Source organism: Cibotium barometz, chromosome 23, assembly GCF_041138505.1.
Source record: "Cibotium barometz isolate CiBa-2024 chromosome 23, ASM4113850v1, whole genome shotgun sequence".
Taxonomy (NCBI): domain Eukaryota; kingdom Viridiplantae; phylum Streptophyta; class Polypodiopsida; order Cyatheales; family Cibotiaceae; genus Cibotium; species Cibotium barometz.
In genome coordinates, this window is record NC_141068.1 from 21,240,772 (window position 1) to 21,253,287 (window position 12,516).

At 40.0% G+C, this 12,516-nt stretch overlaps 1 pseudogene; it reads left to right on the forward strand.

The window, feature by feature from the left end:
* Positions 1–4,300: 4,300 nt before the first annotated feature.
* On the forward strand, positions 4,301–12,171 carry LOC147625733 (uncharacterized; annotated as a pseudogene).
* The last annotated feature ends 345 nt before the right edge of the window (positions 12,172–12,516 follow it).

The window sequence follows — 12,516 nt, forward strand, 5'->3', positions numbered from 1 at the left end:
ATGCTTATAGAAACGGGGGTCGATCCCTTTCATTTATATGTAGCTCTGTAACATCTTCCTTGAGGTTGATTTGATGCTTATAGAAACATGGATTGATTAGCTTGTGTCCATTTAAACGCAACCCGTTTCTTGGTTAGATTATGCAATGGCGAGGCAATCATTGCAAAGTGAAATGTGAACCTCCTATAGTATGAGCATAAACCAAGAAAACTATGAATCTTGTGCACAGATTTAAGTTTCGGCCAATCCTTAATGGCTTGGATCTTTGCGGGATCCATTTGTATGCCATCTTATGACACTATGTGTCCAAGATAGTAAATCTCCGAAAGGAAAAATTCACTCTTTTTGCCATTAATCATGAGCTTGTGTTTCCTCAATTCATCAAAGACCACTTTCAAGTGTGTCTTATGTTGTTGCTCATCTTTCGAAAACATCAAAATGTCATCGAAAAAGATGCCTGTAAATGCTCTATGATTTTTGAAAATCTTGTCCATCATTCGGTTAAAGGTAGCTGAAGGATTTGTGAGACCGAATGGCATAACCAAATACTCATAGAGCCCAAAAGATGTGCGAAAAGATGTCTTATGTACATCCTGAGGCATCACTCACTTGATGGTAACCATTCTTGAGATCAATGCAAATGAAACATGATGAACCATTCTTGAGATCAATGCAAATGAAACATGACGAACCATCCAATTTGTCCAAGATATCATCAATCCTCGAAATAGGAAATCGATTTTTGATGGTCATCTTATTTAGTGCCTTGTAATCCATGCACAAATGAAATGTTTCATCCTTCTTTTGCACAAGAAGAATGGGTGAACAATATGGCGAGGAACTTCGTCGCACTAAACCCTTCTCTAAGAGTTCACCAACTCACTTCATAATCTCCTCTTGTTGGCAAGCACTCACACGATATGCCGGCCTATTAGGAGGTAAACTACCAGGAACCAGTTCAATACGGTGATCCTTTGGCAATATAGGAGGCATTTCACTCAACTATGCATCGGAAAAACAATCTCTATACTTGCTTAGAAAATTCAGCCTATCCCGAGTAAGAGAATCTACATGCACATTGCTGTAGTTCTTGTGTGGTTCAAGGCGTGCATGCCACGGATTGCCAAGCAACACATCACATCCATTGAGAGGTGCAATAAGGAAGTTCTCATGGTCGAGATAACCCTGGATGTGAATTCGTAGCTTTCCAATGAGGATTAACCTTTACATCCTTCTCAACAAAAGCTGAACATGCATAAATTTTAGGTCCCATGACTTCCACTTCAATCCCCAAGGCGGCAGCCATTTGGGTGGAGATGAAGTTGTCGGTAGAGCAGTCATTAAACATGAATAGGGCAGGCTGATCCTTGAGTTGTCCCCATGCCTTGCATCCCATTCTATCTTTTCTTGCATGACTCGTGCTACCTTGCACATCTAGCACCATATTTACATGCAATTTGGGCTCTTCTTCCTTCTTGCATTTGTTATTACATTGAGGCGATATGTGTTCTTTGCTACCACATTTGAAGCACTTGCCTTCACGCATGTATTGCACTCTTTGTTGCAGTGACAATCCAAATGTGCCCTTCTTATGCCAAGGCTTCTTCTCCTTAGTATTTTTAGTTTTTGGGAAATCCTTGGCATCCTTAAAATCCTTCTTAGGTGGCTGTCCACCTTTACGCAAGTAGTGACTAGCTTTTTCCTTGCCTTTTCCCATGCTTATATCAATCTTACATTGCACCCATTTGACATTGAGTTGCTCAATGGCCAAAGCTGAATTTATGAGCTATTGTAAAGTTTGATTGGGGTAGATTTCAAGCCCATGTTGATAGATGGACTGAAGACTTGACTCAAACTTTCTCTTCTTCTCCTCTTCATCTATCATCATAAAGGAAACCACTTCCAATAGTACTTTCCAAAATTTTAATACATAAGAAGTGATTGATTACCCTTCTTTCTGGCCCAACCAATCCGTTGCGTATGTTCTTTGCAAAATTGGGAGGTAGAAATTGAGCATAAAATTTGCTTTTGAATTCAGCCAATGTAACAATGGTGTTGCCAGAAAGCTTCTCGGCCAATCACCAATGTGCTGCAACCCCCTTCATGTACATGCCAACATGTCTAAGCTTTGATCCCTCCATGAAGTCTCCCTCATGAAAAGTAATCTCAAACTGGGAGATGAAAGATAAATCTTTGGTAGAATCATACTCGCCATGGTAATTCTCAAATTTTACAGATTTGTCTCCTACCTTGAACTCTTTGGACCTCTTTGCTATGATGCACATCCTCCTCACCAATGTTGGCTCTTCTTTTGCCTTTTTCTCCATGAGGAATGTAACGGTCCAATTCCTTCCTTGTGGGAATCAAAACGTGAGTGGGTTCCCTACCATGTATACCTAAAAGTGAAGATACATGCCTTTGAGATGGGATTCCATGAGTAGTAGAGGCATGATGAGAGGTTAATGTCACCTCTTCCCTCTCTTATTGAATTGTAGATTTCAGCTTTGCGGAAGCGGTTCCAAGATGGTTTAGAAGAGGTGGCCTTTTGAACATAAGCTCACCCTCTTTTCCCTCCACCACATCAATGAGAAAAGAGAGTGCCATCTCTCTGGGTTTGACACCCAATTTGAGTGCAATAGTTTCCAATGCATCATTCACAAAAGCTAAGTGCCTTTGTGCATCCAATACCTGCTTAACTTTCGGATCTTCATGCAAGCTCTTCAATTGGGAATCTTTCTCACATAGCTGCCTCTTGAGATTTTCCATCTCAGCATGCATAGCATCAAGTACATTAGTATCTTGCACCTTCTCTTTACCGCGGGATGGATGTGCCTCAATTACACAATCACCATGGCCTTTCCCTTTACTATGGGACGACTGTCCCTCATGAACATAATCACCATGGAATGCATGAGATACATTTTCAGCATAGTGTTCCATTAGTTCCATCGTGTACATCTCCACGAGCTTGCCTTCTTGAGTATACATTCACTCCACTACCTGTATGGCTTGCCATAGTGTTTAAAAGCATTAATAGTTAGTGTATGCAAGATAGGATCGTCTTCCACACAAAAAAGAGGAAGATCCTAGGCTATGAACCAATGAAATTACCTCAAATAGGACTGAGCACAATGTGCATGGATGCGTGCATTTGTGAAATTGAATCTAAATATGGTAGCATATAAGGAAACAAGAGTGAATCAGACCTAGTATATTAGATTAATCTTTTCTTCATGTGAGAGATTGAATGCAAAGATGATAGCATAGGAAAACAAGAAAGATTGGGGGGACTCAAACTTCATGGATTACATTGATCTATTTCTACAAGGGATGTTGAGTCTAAACATTAATGCATAGGAAAACAAGAAAGTTTGGGAGTGTTTCAAACCTTATAAGGTGTAGGGTACAAGGCACGTAGCTGATTCAGGTGCATTGCTGCACGGTAGTTCAATCCGCAACCTGACTACCCACAGCTCTATATCACACTAGAGAACACGTCCTTGACGATTTAACCTGGGAATGGCTAGGTATATTTAGAGAAGTTCTTAATACCTCATGATTATTTAGGAAATTTTAAAAAATTTATTTGGATATATATTTTAATTAGACCAATATCAAAGTTTTATCAAAAATTAATTTTAGATTTTAATTGAAGAGGTAGTTTTGATAAAAGGGACCCTGATATAGGATAGAGGATTGTTAGAAATATTATATGAATGAATTTTATAATTTTCATAAATTTTTAGAGAGAGAAAATTAGAAATTAACTAGTTAATCGATAAATTGAGTGATAGATATAGAAATTTGACCTGAGATATATTTTCTAAAGAATAGATTAGAAATAGCTATAGGTTGACTATGTTTTTAGAGAGAGAATTTATCAGCTAACTTGATTCTAGAGAGAGAGTGTGTAGAAACATGACCTAGATGAGCCCAAATTTCAAAACAGACCTCATAAATGGATAGTATTAGGTCAATTTAGCTTAGAAATGGTGTAAAATACCTCAAGAAAATTCTAGAAACGATGAAATTCTAGAGAGAGGATGTCTAAAACATGCCACAAGGGTAGCAGAGATTTGAAGTTTTCAATTAGTGAGAGGCCTTTTATATGCGGACAAACAATGGATTTCACTTGGAGTTGCTCATCGGAGATTTGATCCATCTTGTAGAGGTTTACCTGTCTATAGGAAATGCATGGATGAAGGACGGATGTTTGAGCATGTTTTGTATTCCTTGTTTTACTTATATATTCATTGAATGCTATTGTGATAAACCTTGTGAAGGTACCATATATGAGAGAATGACTCCGGGCATCCAAGTGGTGAATCCAAAGCTGAAGGCCGCCTCAGACCTTGGCCCCTCTCGATCAAATGCGGGTGTGCTCCTCCTGGTATGATTGGTGCGAAGACAAGCTCCAAAAAAGACTAGGTCTTAAATTACCTATCTAGACCTATGACATGTCTTCAAAAAGGCTCACCATAATTCTAAAAAGCTCACCAAGTGCGTGAATGAGAAAATAGCTTTAGAAAAGCTCACCAATATAGCAAAAAAGCTCACTGGAGGAAGCTCACCAAAAAATATCCCCCCTCAGGGAGTATACCTGTGGAACCCCTCTGTCCCCTCCGCGTACCGGATTCCCGGTTGCTAGCAGAGCAGAAGTAGCTTCCTCTTGCGCGGGGCAGGGTTTCCCACTCGGGGCCTCGCCCTCGAATGTCTGGACACGAGACTAATCTGGTGGTCATTCCGAAACCAAAACTGGGAAAAATTCCCTTGCCCGAAAAACGGGGACGATTCCACCTTTTTTAATTTTCTTAATGAATTTTCTAACGGGGTCAAGAGAACTAAACTATCCTTCACCTGATTAAACCAGAAAGAAGGAAAACTATTACAAACTTAACTTGAAGAAATCAACGCTTTTTTCCTAACCGAATCAGACACAGCCGTTGATCTAATCATTAGAGAAACCTTCAGGTTTTTATTTAACTACTCGAGTTCTAAGCGTATTTCTATTATTCAATTTCATTATTAAAACTCACTGATTCCAGTCTAACCCCATCCGGCCCATGGGTTAGCCACCACCCAAACCACTGGAATCGGTAGAACCAGACAATTACTCAACCACCCATAATTGAATGCCTTTCTTAACTTTTGCTTTCAAATACAGATACGCACACACTCCTCTTTAAAACTTTAATTTATAAAACAATCCATTGACAAAACATTTATGGTTTACGAACATCATAACTCAAAAATTCCATCCAGACCCTTGTTTCTCAAAAAACAGAATCACTCTAGACTCTCTCTGTTGAGACCAACTGGTTAGCAACGAGATCCAGTAACACATTACAATAATCATTCATCCATCATACAATCTTCCATGACATACGCATAGGTGTCCTAGGCACCGTGAGCCCATGCATCGCCTAGTCACAACCCTCCAGGATCCCCCTTAGGAGTCCTGGCACTTCACTCAGGGACCGCTTCATCGGCCCTCGTCCATCGTACCGGAAGCGCACCATTTTGCCACGTGAGCTGTCCTTTGAACACTCCCCGCGGTGAGCTGTTGCAACCGAACTTCCCTTAGAAAAACATATACCAAATGCTCCCTCCAGCATTCAGGCGTAAGACAATCCTTTAAGAAAACAGGGTTTCTATGCAAGTTTTCAGTTTGATTTTCATTTGAATACAATGAGTATATCTTAAATCAGTATCTCCAAAACTTCTTGATCGTAATTCTGAATTCCATAACTAAATTCCTTAAATTCTGTAACTTTGATCCACAGATCAATTCGAAGGGTCTCAAACTTAGTTTCAGATTTGGCAGGAGATTTGAGAGTATTTTCCTAAACTGGTCACATCTTCTTTCCTCGAAACGAACGAAAGAGTTTGGTCTTGGTCATAGTCTGATTCAAGGTTCGAGTCTGATAAGATTTTTCTTGAACTATCTTTCTAAAAAAGGTTTGATAATTCAGTTACTAATTTACTGAATTTCATGAATATTCACTTAACTAATTTCTAAATTAATTATGAATTTCAATGAGGAATAAGTTAATCATTTATCTGGATATTTCGATCTCGATAGATTTCTTGAATTTTCTTTTTACAATCCGTGAGAGTATAAAATGATAGAATTTTCTCTCTTAGAGTATTTACTTATTCATTTATCAAATACTCATAGAACTTAAACTTAGAATTAAAGAGAAATCTAATTTTGATATAAAAATTCTTTATGCATCTATTTATGCATAAAAGTCAACTTCAATGGGAATAACACTTTTATATAAAAGAAAATCCTTTTATGCATCTATTTATGCATAAAATCAAATTTAATAGGAATAACACTTTTAAATTAAAAAAAATTCCTTTATGCATCTTTCTATGCATAAAAATCAATTTTAATGAAACAAAAGTTAAAGGCCAGCTCCCAGTATGTTCGAAACCACATCCAAAGCAGGCCAGGAATCAAGTGATATTCCTCTGCAAATTCTACAGCAAACAGTCCAGCTCAGCACATCTCATCAGACTTATTTACATTGCATACAGCCTAACACATGTGAATACACTTATGCATAACATCTGAAGCATCAATTCCAATGGTTGAAACCTTTTGAAATACAATGGCATTCTTTGTACACCAAATCTCCCACAACACACAAGCCCTGGTTATGTTAAATAAAGATCAAGCATGCTCATCATCATTAAAAGACTATTTGCCCAGAATCCAATCTCCCCAATAGGTTTGAATATCCATCCCCTTCTCAACCCATTTTGATTATCTTAGTCTAAGTCTCTCTAATGGCTAGGCACTCCCAGAACACATGTTTTCCATCCTCTAAATGAGATCTGCTCCTGGGGCAAGTTCCACCAAAGATATTTTAACTTTGCAGTTTAGACCCAATAGGGAGGGCCCACATGCCAACCTTCCATAAAAAAAACCTAAAATTTCTTAGGAATATGGCATTCCTAGAGTTGTTTCCACCTCTTTTTCCATGATGCAAAGCTCCAGTTCACTTTCCATATCTCGTTACAGTAGTCAACATTAATATCCCCACATCTCATCATAGAGTAGAGGTCTCTGGTCTTGCCATTGGTAATCTTAACAACCATTGGCCCAATTCCAGTCTTATATGGAATCATCAAATGTAGTGGAATACCAATCCTTTTGAATTAAAACAACAACCTGGGTCATCAGATCTCTCTCTCTCTCTCTCTGCTTGATAATTAGAATTCCCAAGTAATATGATCCAAATCCCAATCCCAATAGTCATTCAGATGCCTTAAACCTTTATTGTTTAATTTTTTGGCTGAGAAGTTATCAAGCATACCCAATGGGGGATTGAACTTATGGATCCACCATATCCCAAGGTTGAGTATAGAATTCCTACTTACCCTCCATCCCCCATCCCAAGACATAAGGCTAAGGCATTCTTTCCATCTTTTATAGAGAATCTTACAACAAGATGAAGTAGTAAATTTAAGAGGAGCAAAGGAAAACAATTTATCAATTCAGCCCAGGTCCAACCATTTGCCTTTTGCATAGGCCTCAGAGAGGCATCAATTATTTCTCTTACCATAAAGACCCAAGAGTCACTCTAAAACAAGCATAGGTAGCATGAGAGCACTCCTTGCAATGCAATGAGTGGGCGTTAGACTTTGGTAAGACCATTGGAAGAGAGCCTTTGGGTCCCATAAGAATTTTTTTGTGGAGAAATGGTAAAGGTACTAGGAATTCTCCAGCTTGGTTGGCCTGGGACAAGTTGTTTGTAGTACCAAAGAGTGAAGAGGGGATTGGTATTGTGCATTTACCAACCCAAGCTTCAGCAAGGGTGGCTCTGCTTCTTCCTAAGTGCTTATGTCAAGAAGAAGTATGGACAGTGGGTGTTGCCCTAGATACATATTTGGTAAACATGCTTTTTGGAGCTACCCAACCCCATCAGAGGAGCATGGGAAAAAATAGTTAAATGGGTTGAGCTCGGTGACTCACTGGGGGCTAGATCCTGGGTAAATAGGCTTCTAATGGAGAGGTTGCAGATGTTCTATTCAGTATCATCAGAGCTTGCTATCTATGGGAAATCATGATCTCTAGGAACTGCATTGTATTTTAGAATGATTTAGATGTTGGATTGGATGTGACAGAAATGATGTAAAAGTGTGTATGCATACATGTGCGCAGGTCTGTGGTATGTGTGAACAAGCTAGATATTGATGGATTGGGTCTGATAATACAGAGAATGCAGAATGGAATCAATTGATTATTGTATTTGCTTGGGCCCCTCATGCATACTAGAGGGAAACCTAACTCTTATTTGAAATGATGCAGGTCTGTTTGGATGTAAAGCCTAAGCAAGTGAAGTTTAGTCCCAAGACCAAAAGGTGGTATCTGAAAGAGAAGCAGGTTGATCATACATTTGTGGTCTTTATAGAGAACCCTGTAGGACAAGGCCCACAGTGAAGATCTCGTCTAGAAAAGGGGATGTGCTGGAAAAACAAACCCCCGGAGGATGTACCATTGAAGCTATGATGGAGGCTTGTATTCAGCTAAACTACCAAGAGTCTTGGGGATAATCCTCTTTTGTGATGGAGAAAGATAGATGGAGCTTGTTATGTAGATTGTTGAATGATGGGAAATGATGGGGGGTGGAAGGGTGGATGCAAAGAGGATTTTGCAAGCTGACCGAGGAGTTTTTCAAAAGATTGAATGAAACATTGCAGAACTCAATCTCTACGGGTTATTTGCCGGACCTGTGTGGAATAAAGAATCCTTTGTTAGCGCCAATGGAGCTGTGGAGGAGGAGAACTTAGCAGTGGAGTCGCAAAAAAAAAAGAGAAAGCAGTGGGCCGAGGAGTTTTTGAAAACAGGGAATGAAATAGGTGGCTACCTGTCGGAGCACTCAATCTCTTTGGAATATTTGTCGGAGCTGCTTGGCTCCAACAAGCCGCCATCAGATCTGCTCCAGTACACCCCTGCTGCCCAGTTGGTTTTAGAGTTTAAGATGAAGCTGGAAAATGCGTCCTGCAAAAAGACCTCGCCAAGTGCATGTTTTCATGGAAATGGATCTCGCCCACAAGCGCTTCAGGTTTCCGTTTGAAGGAGCTTAAAAGCCCATTTTCTATTTAGATCATTTTAGCTCTTAGTTTGTTACTTATCATCATTGCTTCTAATCTTGTTTAATCATTGCTTTAATAGGGAAGTGATTTGTTTTTGCTAGTCTAGTTGGAAGTGCTAGCCTTCATCATGGTCGAGTCTCCCCTTCACCTCCGGAGAAGTGATAGAAACTCAGCTCGTTGGTCTCTGTATAAAAATTGTGTCCTCTTGGTTGGGACAAATTTTTTACTATGTAAACCTACAATGCTGATGAAGTGAGTAGGGATGTTGTAGCACCTTGTCCATGCTATGCACGATGAAGTTGATGATCTTATACTTCATAATTAGGTAATCTTTGAGGTAAAGTTCGCACTTTTTGTATTCTTGTCTGTACTTGTTTTGTTTTAGTGAATTAGTCATTTAAAGTTTGTTTTTGCTAATTAGTTATTAAAAATTTATTTAACTTGTTTGTTAGAAATTCTTTTGTTGTGGTTCAATAAAGAATTTGTTTGTGTGTATGTGGGCGTGTGTGATTTAGTTATGTATTTGTCTATTTTTGTAAGTTATTATTACTATTACTATTATTATTTTTTCTCTAGTGTCTTTATTAAGCTTTTTATTTTTATTTATTTTTTTCTTGAAATTTTATTTATTTTTGGTGATTCTCTTCTTTCTTTTAAAATTATTTGTAAGTTCCGATTCATCTGGCCTTATGATGGTATATATTCCATTTTTGAAGGAATTGCACACAGGGAATTGCACAAATAGCCTGCTCATCATCGCCTCACAGTGAGAGAGGACACTCATTGCAGTCTCTATTGCGCCCTTGTATAATCTAAAAGTGTAGGCAAGTCGAGAGCATTGATGGAATTGAGTAAGTTGGGTGTTTACATTTGATATTTCAGCCTGGCGAGTAGCTCGTCACAACAGCCTCTCCACCGAGGACAGTTGGTCTCGCAGATAAACTTGTTAGCACATTCAGAGAACATGACATGGTGCTTTACTTGAAGGCGTGGCTCCATGTGCTAGCTGTGCTGACATTAATACCATAGGGATGTCACCCAAGGTTTGGAAGGAATAGATCTTCCTGATGATTAGAATGGTTCTCCCAAAGGTGACCTTATGAAGAGGGTATTGGAGACGAGTGGTGGAAGCGCCAAGCTCATTCCGACAAACATGACCCATACAAAGGAGTTCATCTCCTGATAGTTATAACTTGCAAACTTGTAGTGGTCTGTTGAAAATGCCTTACATAATAAGTGCACCCACTCCTTGCCTAATGATTTGGAGAAGGAGAAGGTGTATAGCCCTTGCAGTGTGATTTTTGCCTTTGATGAAACAAGAGGGCTGCAAATACCGGATCCACAATCAAACTCGATAACCAACTCCCCATTCTATCAAATCAGGAGGGCACTTGGGATTTTTTTTTTCGCCATCAAATCTTCTTTGCGATTATGCTAGACACTTTTGCAAAAGTGATCAAACTTTTGCCCAACAAGCACAACGAGGACAGTGACAAGGCCATAAAGATGGGTTTCAAACTGCCTCATCCGATCTACTTCCTCCCAAATATGGCTCTTTTCAAGCCAACTGGATGTCTAAGTGTTTTTGACTCCTTCCAACCCATGCATTGGATGAAACAAGGTAGGCCAATGTGGTCCGCAAGGCTGAAAAGTGATGGTGATCCTCCCAAGGTTTGGAGGCTTGCTTTTTGCAAAGGCTGGTTTGAACCTTGAATGGGAAATTTCAAGGAAAGGATGTGGATGTGCTTTGTGGGGTTATGACTGAAAGCCAAGCCATGGCACTTTTGTTTGCTACAGCAGGGCTCTCAATATGTGCTAGGTGTCTGAGCTCACAGAAACCATGTCAGCTTCACACATGAACTTGATTCTGCGCATGTCTAAGGATAGGTCCAGGATTTACATTGGTTTGCCAGTTGAGCCAATTCTTGCGGAGGGTGTAGCCTCTGCTTTGTAGGAAAGCAAGGTCCAGGAAAAGGCACTAAAGCACTTGCATCTTGCATGCAAGGTAGGCTATGTGAATGCAGGACCACGAGGGGAGTTTGTAGAGAAAAGTTCATTCTAGTGGCTGTCATGTGGGACAAGAACGAAGCTTAGAAGTTGCGGGCCGATTCGTGTGGAAAAGTATTTGGAGAAGCTACTTGTAAATAGCCCTCAAACTTTCAACAAGGTTAAGGCTAAATGCCTGGAGGGGACCATTTTCTTCAATTCATTTGTGCTAGTTCATAAACCTCCAACCACTACTACATTGGCGAGGGCTTTTGCATCAGCTTATGCTATCATGTACAAGACAGAGAACAACTTTGTGTAGATAGGATCATTCCAGTGTGGACTCAACATGGCACGACCTGCATTGTTGTCTGAGCGAAGAACTTGAAGCGGTCTGGACGGCTAGAAGAGGTTTTTATTGACAAAGTAAGGTTAGAGTTTACAAATGTAGAGGTAGCACACGGCCATATCTGCATCAGTATTGTTATGTCCTTGCACGTGAACCAGTCAACGAGGATAGTCCTAAACTGGTGTCTTTGGGTATCACCTCAAAATGATGTAGCGACTATATATGGCTCTAGGTAGATTTCGGGGTGCCTGTGTACGTGGCACCCAATGGGCCTGGTCACCCGGTCAATGGCCGGTGACATGCCCATTTGTAGACATATGTCCATAAGGTGTTATGGACATGTGTGTATATCACAAGTGTGTGCGCGGTGTAGTGGATAGGAGCTTCGCCTCCCTTGGTAGGGACCTGGGTTCGATTCACAGCAAACGCACCGACATACAGACGTGTGTTCATAACTCTTTTACACCATTGTCTGCACCGAGTTTGTCACTGGCTAGGTAACCGCTCATGCTGGAACCCGTGGGGTACCACGTACATAGGCACCCCGAAATCTACCTAAAACCCCTATATATCAACCTTACTTGTTATGGCATTGACCGCAACTACAATTATCTGAATGAAAATGTGAAGCAGCTTCTGAAGGTAGTGCTTATTACTGTGCCTGATGAACTTGTTGGTGCAACTGACCACGAGAAAGAATATTGCTTCTTCCAGAACAATATGAATAACCAGGTGTAGTGGGTGATTTCATGCTCCGTTAGGTAAGAAACTACTAGGTATTCCATTTGCATAGTTTCATTTGGTCTAGGTTTTCAAGGTGGAAGGCAAGAAACTACCAGTTACTTTTAGTCTGTTTTGCGGTCTAGGTTTTCAAGGTTGAAGGCAAGAAACTACCAGTTACTTTTAGTTTGTGGCTCTCAGCGCAGGAGAACTTGTGAGCAGTTAGAAGTGAGAGTTTTGTCTTGTCAAGTCTTTTGTACAGTTGAAGTGCCTGGAGCATGGATGGTGCATATGTTTGTGATACATTTTCTAGTTTAATCATGTTAGATCACCGTAGCGCCACTACAGGTGCT